Here is an 11,453-nt window from a genome sequence, read left to right on the forward strand (position 1 = left end):
CCCCCTCTTCTCTCTTCTGTTCCATCCCAGAACAGTAAAGCTGGAAGGGGCCTATAAGGCCATCAAATCTAACCCCCTGCTCAGTGCAGGACTCCAAGTTAAAACATCTCTTAAGCACCTCCAGCGTGGGAGAGCCCACAACTTCCCTAGGCAACTGGTTCCAATGCTGTACTGTTCTAACACTCAAGATGTTTTTCCTGATGTCCAGTCAGGATCTGGCTTTCTGCAACTTGAGCCCATATTCCATGCCCTGCACTCTGCGGTGAATGAGAGGAGATCCTGGCCCTCCTCTGTGCAACAGGTGTTCAAGTACTTGCAAGGGCTATCATATCTGCCCTCAGCCTTATCCTCTCAAAGCTAAACACGCCTAGGTCTTAGGGCTTTCTTTCCAGTCCCTGGATCAACCCTGTTGCCCTCCTTTGAATGTTTTCCAGTTTGTCCTGCCTGCTTTTGGAATGTAGCACTTGGCAGCTACTGCAAAATGGCACTTGGCCCTCTGTCTGAAAGGGGTTCTGTGCCCCACTAAATGCAGGGACAGGAACTGTGCTTTCGATTGTACTGGGTCACCCCGTGGTCAATGCAGTTACGTGGCAGGGGGATTACTCAAAGGAAAATGATTGCTCAAAATTGCAGTCCTTTTAAAATAGAACTGTGTGCACTGACAAGGTCACACAAAGAGTCCCAGGCTCTTTTTATAAGAACAGCTTCCTTTTGGGGTAGGCAGGGTGAGCAGTAATTTACAGCAAGGAGAAGTGGAAATAAAGATATTAGTATCAATAGAACTTGCATTTTTTTTCTTATTTAAAAGCCTCAATAAACACGTGAGAATGGCATTAAGGTTTAAAAGCAGATAAGTGATAGTCTAAGCTGCAAGGGAAATAGATAATTTAGAGCAAGCACCAAGCAATCTCCTTGTTCACTCCCAAATCTGCCATGTAGCTTGTCTAATAGGATTAACTCTAATTGCTTCCAGAATCAACCTGAAACTGAAGCACAGAAAGCTAGCAGGCTGGAAGGGAGCCACCAGACAACTTATCAGATGGTGAAGAGGCCAGATCGGCTCCCGCATGCACAAACAAGATTGATCGCATATTTTGGCTGTGCTACAGAGGCATCATTCACTGTGGTCCTGGCAAGAACAGAAGAAGAGCCCTGCTGGATCCAACCAATGGTCTATCTAGTCTACCATTATATTCACACAGTGGCCGACCAAGTGTCAATGGGATCTCACAATCAGGAGTTGAGTGCAACAGTACCCAGCAAGCGTGGCACATAGACATACTGCCTCTGAGCTGGAGGTAGCATACAGCCTTTCCAACTAGTAGCTATGGTTAGCCTTCTTCTCCATGAATGTGTCCAATCTCCTTCAAAATTGGTGGCCCTCGCTACATCGAATTCCATAATTTAACTTCCTTTATCAGTCATCAATCTCCCACCAGTCAGCTTCATGGGATGTCACCAGGCATTAGTGATATGGGAGTGGGAGAAAAATGTTTCCCTATCCAGTTTCTCTACACTCTGCATAATTTTGTGTACCTGTATCATGCCTCCCCATACATGCCTTTTTTCCTATGCTAAACAACCTTACCTGTTGCAACCTTTCCTCATAACAGAGTTGCTGCAGCCCTTTGATCCAGAGCCACGTCTGTGTACCAGAGGTTTGTGCAGTGAAGACCCTTATAGATTAGTGCAATCGTTTGCATGTTCAGACAGAAAAAACTTATCCTACAACTTCTGGATTCCCCAGCCGGCATGGACTTTATAAACCACAGACCACCACTGCCTCTCCTCAAATTATTCTTTTGGTGTGAGATTTAGTGCAGATTCAGTTTTAAAGGCGTCCCCAGAGGCAACGCTGCATATGGCCAAACAGCAGAATGGCCCTTAGAATAGCAGCAGGGCAGAGTGGACGGTGCATGGGAATCCAGGAGGCCTTCACCATAAGGAGTAAACTGTTGAGTACGGAATAGCTTTGCAGCTGCTGTTAGGCTCTGGTGAGATTAAAAACATATGGATTGCTGTGACACTAATAAATCATGGGCAGGTGATGAAAAACAACATCTCATTTCGCTGAACTGCTTAGGAAGGTGCTGTTAGATGGCTCAACAAGAACCAGGGTATCCATTTCTTCCTAGAATTGTTGTAAATACAGTTGGCTGGTGTTAATAAAAGTTTAAAATATTATCTGTGAGTATCTATTGATAAAGCAACTATACTGAGTGTAAACTTACATGAATTCTTCTTGGCACTAGAAAATATACAACCCTGTGGACTCAGATATAGGCAGGAAGTAGAAGCCTGTTGGGATAACAAAAGAGATTTATCATCTCTTTTGTTTTATTGCTTTTGATAAAATACAGGTTTATTTTCCATAAATTGTTTTTTTCTACCCAGCAGAAGGCAGAATCCTGAAGCAAGTTGAAAGTCTGGACCAGAACGAAAGTTAAGACTGGAAGTCAACCAGGAGACGGCACTGAAGAGTGAGCCAGAAGTCAGAACCATTATAGGAGGATACAAGAACATGCCAGAGCTCAGGAAGCTCCTGTTGTTTAAGCAAGTCTAACTGGAAGAGGTAGCTCTGTCATAGTCCTTCTTGTTCAGGAGGATTCAAACTCTGAGTTGAGCAATAGGAGTCCCTCCTCCGGAAACATGGCCAGTAGCAACCAGGCCAGCTTACAGGATGCCCAAAGCAAGCATTGCACGTTTTTAGTCTGTTTGTTCCACCAGGCTGTCAGATCACAAGCCTGGGGGGATACTGGATTACATGAGAATTATGGAGTATAATTATGGGGGGGAGATGCCAGTTAGAAGACATGTTCACCTTCAAAAGCCCTGCTGTATGCAGTGTTGCACGATCAGTGGTTGCTGTCTCATTTTCTGGACAAGTCCCATTAGAGCATTTTTGCTATTGCCCATCCTCTGCCCCTCACTAAGCTATGGTTGTAACCAATGACAGGGAGGACACCTTGGGACTGATCATCAGCAATGCACACAAGTAGCCCAGTCTGAACTCCTAAAACAACAGGACTGGCTGCCTTCACTTGGAAGATGGCAAGGCCCCTCTGTATCTTGCCTACATACAGGATGGCAAAGGCTCAACCCATTGGATGTCATCCTGAAACAGATGTGGGATCAATGTGGCTTCCAAAAGAACTGTCTATTACCTCTTGTTCATGCCTGTTCATCCCCAGTTCAAGATGCAGAAGGTCCTGTAGGAAGATCCAGAGCACTGGACAGTCCTGCTACAGAGAGTACAGTCTGGTGGGAAAGACACCTGATACCTCCAAAGCCATGCAAGCCATCCTCCAAATTCTTTCACCACCCCATTTCGCTAAAACCATCCAGGAACTTCCTATATACCAGGCACTTAAGCCCCTTCCATGCTTGGACAAACAGCATATGACAAAAAATGTGGCTATTGTTTTTCCATGATCTTTTTTTTTTTTTATGTCAAATTCAAATGAAACCTGTTCAGGCAGGATTTTCAAGGGTGCTTCAGGCTGCAGACCAAAATGGGAGGCTGGCAACTAGGGGGAGGGCCTTTTCTGTGGTGGCCCTACATGTTTGGAACAACCTTCCTGCCATGGCCCTCCTGGTGCCAAATCTGCCATCTTATCAGCACCGAGTTCTTTGTGGAAGCCTTTAAAGATCTCCTTGGATATCTAGGGGTCTGATGGGTTTATCCAGGTGCCTTTTTATTTCCTTGTCTGGGTCTTTTTCATTGTAATTAATGTATTTTAATGCTATTTTAATGAATGTTTAAATGTTTTAAATGCTGTTGTGTTGTATTTTGTTGTCATTATATCATGTTGTGAACTGCCCAGAGAGCTTTGCTGATGGGTGGTATAGAAATTAATAAAAACAATAAAAATAATAATAATAAAACGCTGACCAGGTGGGTGGGCTCAGTCAAGGTCTGAGCTCACTGAATGGTTCCAGACAAATTTGGCAACATGCAGTTCAGTGGCTCCCCTCATGGAGCAGCACTGCAGAACTCCAAGGACTTCTAGGCAGGGTAGATGTTGACAGCACCGTGTGTGCGCGCATGCGTGTGTGTTGGAGGTGGGAAGAGACTCTATTGTACAGATAGCCTCACAAGGGGGAGAAAGCCTGCTTCTTTCTGGAAGGGTCAATCTAGCACTTTCTCCTAGTTGGTTACTGGCCTTCCATTGAAATCAATTGGCTTCCACTCAGTTAAGTTCTACAGATCCATCTGGTGTATTCATGTGTCTGGGACACATGGCTCATGATCCAGCTACCAAGGAATCTGAAGAGTGGCTCTGTTGATCTGTAGAGATGTATTGCTCCTCCAGAGCTTTGAGTCAGATGTGACATGTCCAGCTTGTCTGGGTCAACCTGAGTCAAAGTACAGGTGTACATTGAAAGCAGAACCGGGCCACATGCAGCCCACAATCCCCTTTCTTCCCCACTCAGTGCCTCCTCCGCCAGTGTTGTCAAATTCAGCAGCAGCATCAAGTTTTTTTTTCTTCTTCCAATCACAAAATTGCAGCTTTAGTACTACAGAGTGCTAAAATGGTCCGATTTGTATATACAAACCCTTTGGTGCTCTTTAGCAGTTTGCTGCCACATTGTTAGGGCAAATAGTTGATTTTGTCCAAGTGCACTGTGGAGTGCTGCTCATAGTGGAGGGGCATCTAAAGAATAAAAATAGCCCCCAGCCTCCCAAAGTTTCCACGTTCTGACTTAAATGGTTAAAATTGAATCTATATGTTAGTATAGCAAAAATAATGCTAAAAGATCAAAGGTCCTTAGAAATGCAGTGGGACAAATACGCACAATTTATTAATTCATTTCTTAGCATCGTTGAGGCCATCTGAATAAAACGACTGCTATATTGGTTTACTTTAGATGGATATCTTCTCGATGTTTTTAAAAGACACTCTTCTCCAATAGCGATTAATTTCACAGAACAGGCTCTGCAGTCGAAAATTACACGTCTTCTGGCATAGATTTATGAAAATGGATAAAGAGCTTTTAATAGTAGACACGACAGGGTCTCTTGCAGGCTCACGCGGCGCATTCAGAAATAAGGATCATTGTTCAGCCTGCCATCTTTTTGTACATCAACAATTAAAGTGCTGCTGATACATTTGCTTTATGAGGTTTGCACAGATGAAGTAATGAAACCAAAAGCATTAAATGCCACAAATCATCAAAGTCAGTGCTCCCGCAATATGTACGGCTCCCAGATTTAATGTTCCTGCAGCTCAATGTGTCACCCAAGTCTGCAGCATGTTGCCCTATTTCAATTACCCCAAACTGCTGCATCTGAAAAATGTCCAGGGAAGGAGCAACTGTTTGGAAGCTCCGGCCTTCCCCCACTCTCTTTGTTGGCTGCCTCTGTCAGGGAATCTTGACCTCAAGAAGTTTGCCTGACTGTTAGTGTAACTCTGACAGGTTTTGTGGGGTTATTTATTTACTTAGAAACCTGTTAATGAACATCACAAAACACAATATCACAAAATGTATATTTTCCTGTTCACAATTATATAACAGGCAACATGAGCAATTATAATGCTACAAAACGTTACAACCTGTGCACCCAAGTCCTCAGCAACAGCAGTGATCATGGCTTCCACGCAGATACAGTTGTCAAGGGACTGGGGTCGCAGCAGCTTCCGGCCAAGCGCACAAAATAAAAGCCATGTTTGTTGCTGTATGCTGTGTGAAGTGTCCTGTCAAGCAGAAGACACTCAAGATGTGTGAACGCAAGAGATGCGGGAGCAGCAGACAGGTATGTTGAATCTAGTGGAAATCACCTTATGCTGCGATCTGACAAACATGCTCTGCTTGTAAGCACAATTTAGTACAATATGACTTCCTTCTAGAGATACCTAGGATTGTGTATAGAAGAGGTTTAGGGGTATAGAAAATAGCTGCTATACGGTGCATTTGAATTTTACACATGACAGGATGCTTCTGCCCCTGTGTCGAATCAAATATTGTCTGGTTTGCCGTGTCCACCTTTGTCACTTCTCCCTCCATAACACAGTAACACAAACCGTATAACGTGAGATTTACCTGAGAATCTGCTTACTCTTCTTTCCTTGTTCACCACAAGGATATTCTCCCCATAAAGGTATTATTAAACTGATGCGTATTTTAACAAATGCTATTATGTAATCTCCTTACACTGGTTATTAATGATCACTTCATTTTTACATTGTAATCACTTCCATGGCAACCAATTATATTGCCTTTCTAGGGGAGAAGATTATGGACTCCGGTGGGAAATAAGCAGCAAGAGCAGTGAATTTAAAAAATAATAAAAAATCATCATAGCAATAAAATAAAAAAGAGGGATGGATGTGTGCAAGGAAGTGAAGTGTTTCCACTGAGAGTATTTTTAAAGATTTCCTTAGAAACAGCCAGTGTGTATGTTCAGTAGAGTGATAGCCCATCCATGAGAGGCTTGTTGGTTAGCAATCTCCTAGGAGCTTTGGTTTCTATGGTTGCACAAATGTCTGCAAAGACAAGTCTGCAAAGAGCTGTGTTAAATCTCAGACACTTGTGTTATTAAATGATAGCTGCTATTATCAAGGAAAAAGTGTGTGAAGTCACCCTTAGGAGCAACATTAGCTCCTTTCACTTACACATCTAAAGCCCCATAAGGACATCATGTGGTGGTCATTTCACAGGGTATTTGCATATCTGGCCAGCTGCCTCCTGGGGGATTGACAAATGTGGATTTCCAGAATGAGTTAGGCAGACGTATAGTGATTGGCCCAAATGAGCTTCGTGGTCAAGTAGGGGCTGGAACCCAGATCTCCCGGATCCCAGTCCAACACCATTCAATCAATCGATCAATTCCATTTCTATGCCACCCCATAACCCAAAGGTTCCCTGGGAGGCTTACAATACTAGAACACTTTAACACCCCTGAAATTGCTTAGTCTTGGAGACAGGGTACTATTTATGGCAGTGGAAGATTTGTTCTCAGGGAAAATAGCATTTTGATTAATGGTGTATGTTTGCATGTAGGAGGCACCGGATTTTCTTTAGAACCATGGCATGGAGGAAAGCACTGACCCTCCTCTATGCAAGTTCTGGCCTCGATCTGGAAGTTTTCCCCTGCATCTGCTTAAAAAGGAAAAGAAAAGAATATATAGGAATACAAAGAAACATTTAATGTAATGATTGGGTTCAGACAACATGAGAAAGCATGATAAATCATGTTATCTGAACTCAGCTTCACTAAAAAGCCATGGTTTATCAACCACAAACAATCCATGGTACATTGCTGGGTTGTGAACTGTTGCTTGTTCACCATGGTTTGTTATATTGGCTATGTTTTGACAACATGATAACCCATGTTTCAACCCATCTCAACACATGTTTCTTTAAAATCCTATGGTTCAATGACAACCCACTTTCAACCTATATTTAATCATGTTCCCTGAAACCAGTGTGTTCTTTAGATCTAAGTGTGTGATTTAGTTCAATATGTAATTTAGTTCTAAGATGGAAATATAAATGTTCACATCAGGAGCAAACCTAGACACTAATCCTAGCTGGAGTTGGAAAGATGCTACATGTTTTCCACTGATCACATATTTCCAGCAAGTTGTCCCAGCCAAAGCAGTAAATGAAGCTTTATTATCAAGAAGCAGCTGATCTGGTTTGCCTTTCCAGGGATGCTTAATTAATAAATTAAAAACAGTGATCAGCTTCCTTTTAGGGCAAATGCCCTGCCAGAGCAGCTTCTATAAAAGAAATAAAATAAAATTACACATTAAATGATGATGATGAAATAAAATATTACAAAAACCATTATAAGAACACTATATAATCATAGCTATGAACCAGAGCCATAAAAATTACAGTATCAAATTAGGACTCAGTGAACTGTGATGTCCCAAACCAAGTCTGAGATTACAAAAACCAACAATGAGTAGAATACACCACTGAAGTACAATCTTTGCTCCATGAGTCAATGCCAGGCACTAAAATTTAGATGGATCAGTGACCTGATAGAGCATCAGATGTGTTAAAAAGATTATTTCTTTTACAAAACTTACATTATACAAAACAGACTAACATTTACAGACTATTTGGATCAAACTAGTAATATTATGCTAGATCTATCAGTAGAAGAAAGTGTGTGGTACCTTTTTGCTATTGTCACAGTATTTTAGTTTTGCTATATTTTAAAATCTAATGTTTTAGTGATAAAGGCATTGTGTGATTACTGTCTCAGAGCTGCTCTCCTGTCTCCTAATATTTCATTGTGTTGGTATTCCCTTTTTTTAAGGGTCCACTTGCCTCCCTTTAGATAGGAAAATAATATCAGGCTGTTTCTCCAAGGAACCTGGGTCAATGAGAACTTGTAGACATTTCAGAGGCTGGGAAAAATACTGATATAAGATGCAGTAGAGAGAATCTCCAGACACAGATGCTCAGCAGACCCAACTTGCACGTTGTCAGCTGATGCCTAGGAGAAAAGCTGAAGAGGTAGCAAAAATGGAAAATGTGGTTAGATTGTTTCCCTTTGGGACATTTACTGCTAGGCTACTGCATTTTAACAGAATTGTTTTAGGTTCTGCAAACAGCACATTTATGGGCACCTCGGGAAGTCTCGGCCTCCCCAAATAATTAACTCTCACCTAGAGTTGTCGCCTCTCGTTCATTCATTTATTTATTTTAAGTTGCATTTTTTGCCCAAAGGCACCTGAGGTGATGGCAACACACAGCTCCTCTCTTTAAAATGATAAAACAGAAATCCAACAAAATTCATTTCGAATGGGCTCAGTGTCAGCCCTTTTCTATATGGTGCTCCTCAGATGTTTTGGACTACAGTGTCCATCAGCCCCAGATAATGTGGTCAGTGCTCTGGAGTGATGCAAGATGCAGTCTAAACATCTGCAGGGTACAAGGTTGAGGAAGGGTAGTCATTGACAGCAGCAACAGCAATAAATGAGCAATTTCAAGTAATTTTAGAAGGGAGCTGTCAGTAGCCATTTCTGCTGGGATGCCCAAATGGTGGAATGCTCTCTTTTTAGAGCAGGAGTGGGCAACTTGTAACCTTCCAGATGTTTTGGTCTACAGCTTCCATGATTCTTCGCCATTGGCTATGTTGGCTAGGACAGATTGGATTTATAAGCCAAAGCACCTGGAAGGCTGTAGGTTGTCCATCCTGATCTACTGCAAGAGACACTCTGTTCCACAGATGCCCAGTATATTCTGACACTGTCATTTAAACAAATGCAACAAATGTTTTTAGTGGCATACAATGGAAATCAGCAGGTGCCTGCAGATTCCCATTGCCTGGTACACTGGAAGGACTCTGTACCTTCATTCTTGCATACATACACATCTGGTGATGAGGTTTATAACTCAGGTCAACTGGACTTGGGGGTTGGATCCAGACTTAGTCAGACTTCAAGCAGAGCCATTGAAATTAATGGGGCTGACTTTAAGCATAACTTAAGTCCTATTGATTCCAGTGATCTATTCTAAGAATGATAAGTTTGGCTCCAACCCTCATCATTAGTGTGGAAATCTCAAAGCAATCTGATATAGTTCTGTTCAATAAACTCATGATACTTAACCTCAGCCATGAGATGCACAAAGAAGCTTTTTCATGTCACAGGTACTATATCTCACATTTCACATTTTGTATTATTGCTTTAGGCATATACCTTTGTTCAGTGAAAAGCAGCACAAACATTTTCAGAAACAAAGAAACAGGTTGTTGCTGAGAAGATAGACAAGGGCAGCACAAGCCTACGACAAGTCCAATATGGCAGGTCAGCAGAAGGCTTCAAAATCCACGGCATTTGTTGGGAGAGGCCTCACAACACCTGTCCTAAGTCACAGGTGTCAGTGCACGGGTGTCAGGGGTAGGTTGAGAAAGTGCCCCTACGCACCCATAAGAACACAGGGCCCTGGAATGTGTGAAATTTGGCAGGTCTGCGGAAGGCTCTGGATGCAGGATTGCAGTCTTATTCAATGTGAACGCTTTCCTCCATCTGCAGAGCTCAGCAAAGCTCACACAGTTCCCTCCCACATTTGAGCAAGGACATTTCCCATAATGTTCTATTTCTCCCCCAAGTCAAGCAACCTGCAAGTGAGAGGTCAGAAGCAAACTGGTTCAGACAGCCATTTTCACGATGTCTCTTTGATGTGCCTGATATGGCCATCGCCTTAGCATTGCCTTCAGCTGAATGCGCCACCATAGCATAGTGCAGCCAATCCATTCCTGAATATGGGTTCCTGTAAGAGCTCTGTTCTCTGTAAAAGCCCTTTTGCAACTCCTGCACCATGGGACTATGTATATTCTCCCTTGTCTCTTCATTTTTCAGGGCTAGAAGTGAGCAGTTACAGTATCATAAAAATATAACCATGGGGCACATTTATCCTGATGCCTCTTTAGTTATTCATATTACCAAAATGTGAATGGTGATGTGGCGGAGATGTATCTGAACACATATGCCACTAAAAGTAAGGCGGTGTGGTTGGATGGATTCCATATTCAGGTACATACCCAGTATATTCCTGTGATTTCCCATGCAGCAAGTGACACAGGAGCAGATCAGAGGAAGCTGCCCCAGCTGGTCCAGGGACTCTGGGATACAAGCGGCCAAGTTCCCAGGGAGTGAGTGACCAGAGCGAGCAGCAAGGGAGAGCAAACAAGAGTTGTAGTGAAAGGGGGGACAAAGGCTGAGGCAAAGGGCACAGGGCCCTGGACTAGCCCAGCAAGAGTCTCTTCCAGGAGACCATGTGCTCCTGATAGCTACAACTGAAGAGGGCATGACCTGAGAGCTGCAAATGAAAGGCAGTGGCCTGATTAATATTAGGAGCTGTGTGGGTGGGGAGAATCAATTGGTTCCTGACTCCTAGCTGAGAAGCTCAGAGGAAGCTGCCCCAGCTGATCTAGGGACTCTGGGATACAAGCAGCCAAGCTCCCATGGAGTGAGCGATCAGAGCAAATGACCAGGGAGAGCAAACAGGAGTTTGGTGGTGGAGTTCAGCAGGGGAGGTCAACGGGGTGGTCTCTAACTTTTCTTCTTCTTTTCTTCCCCTTTGTTTTTCCTCTTTGCTTTCTTCCTTATAATGTATTCCCATACACTGGTAGGACTGCATTGTTGATCTTTGGAGAAGACAGGAAGCCCTGGTTGTTACAACAGGCCCAACAAGATGGAGTCAAGAAATGTAGCAGAAAGAATGGACTGAGAAACTCCCCAGTGGTGATGACTTGCAACATCTGCTCAATGTTTGTTTTCCTGTCTAAGGTCAACATGGCCTACACATGCAACAAGTGCAAGCTAATACCCTGTCAGAAGAAAAGGGGAGTTGCAAGTGCTCAAGGTCATAAAAGAAGATGAAGACTTTTTAGACAGAGTGGTGGAACTGGAACAGCTAGGAGTAGTACAGAAGCTAGAAGTGCAACGGCAAGCTGAGGCAGAACAGGGAAGGGAAAATGAGGAGGAAAC

General features: G+C 43.1%; 1 pseudogene; it reads left to right on the forward strand.

The window, feature by feature from the left end:
- The first annotated feature begins 2,649 nt into the window (after nucleotides 1–2,649).
- On the forward strand, nucleotides 2,650–3,437 carry LOC123033296 (annotated as a pseudogene).
- The last annotated feature ends 8,016 nt before the right edge of the window (nucleotides 3,438–11,453 follow it).

The sequence above is a fragment of the Varanus komodoensis genome, unplaced genomic scaffold, assembly GCF_004798865.1.
Source record: "Varanus komodoensis strain SLA01 unplaced genomic scaffold, ASM479886v1 scaffold1, whole genome shotgun sequence".
In the NCBI taxonomy this organism is placed as follows: Eukaryota; Metazoa; Chordata; class Lepidosauria; order Squamata; family Varanidae; genus Varanus; species Varanus komodoensis.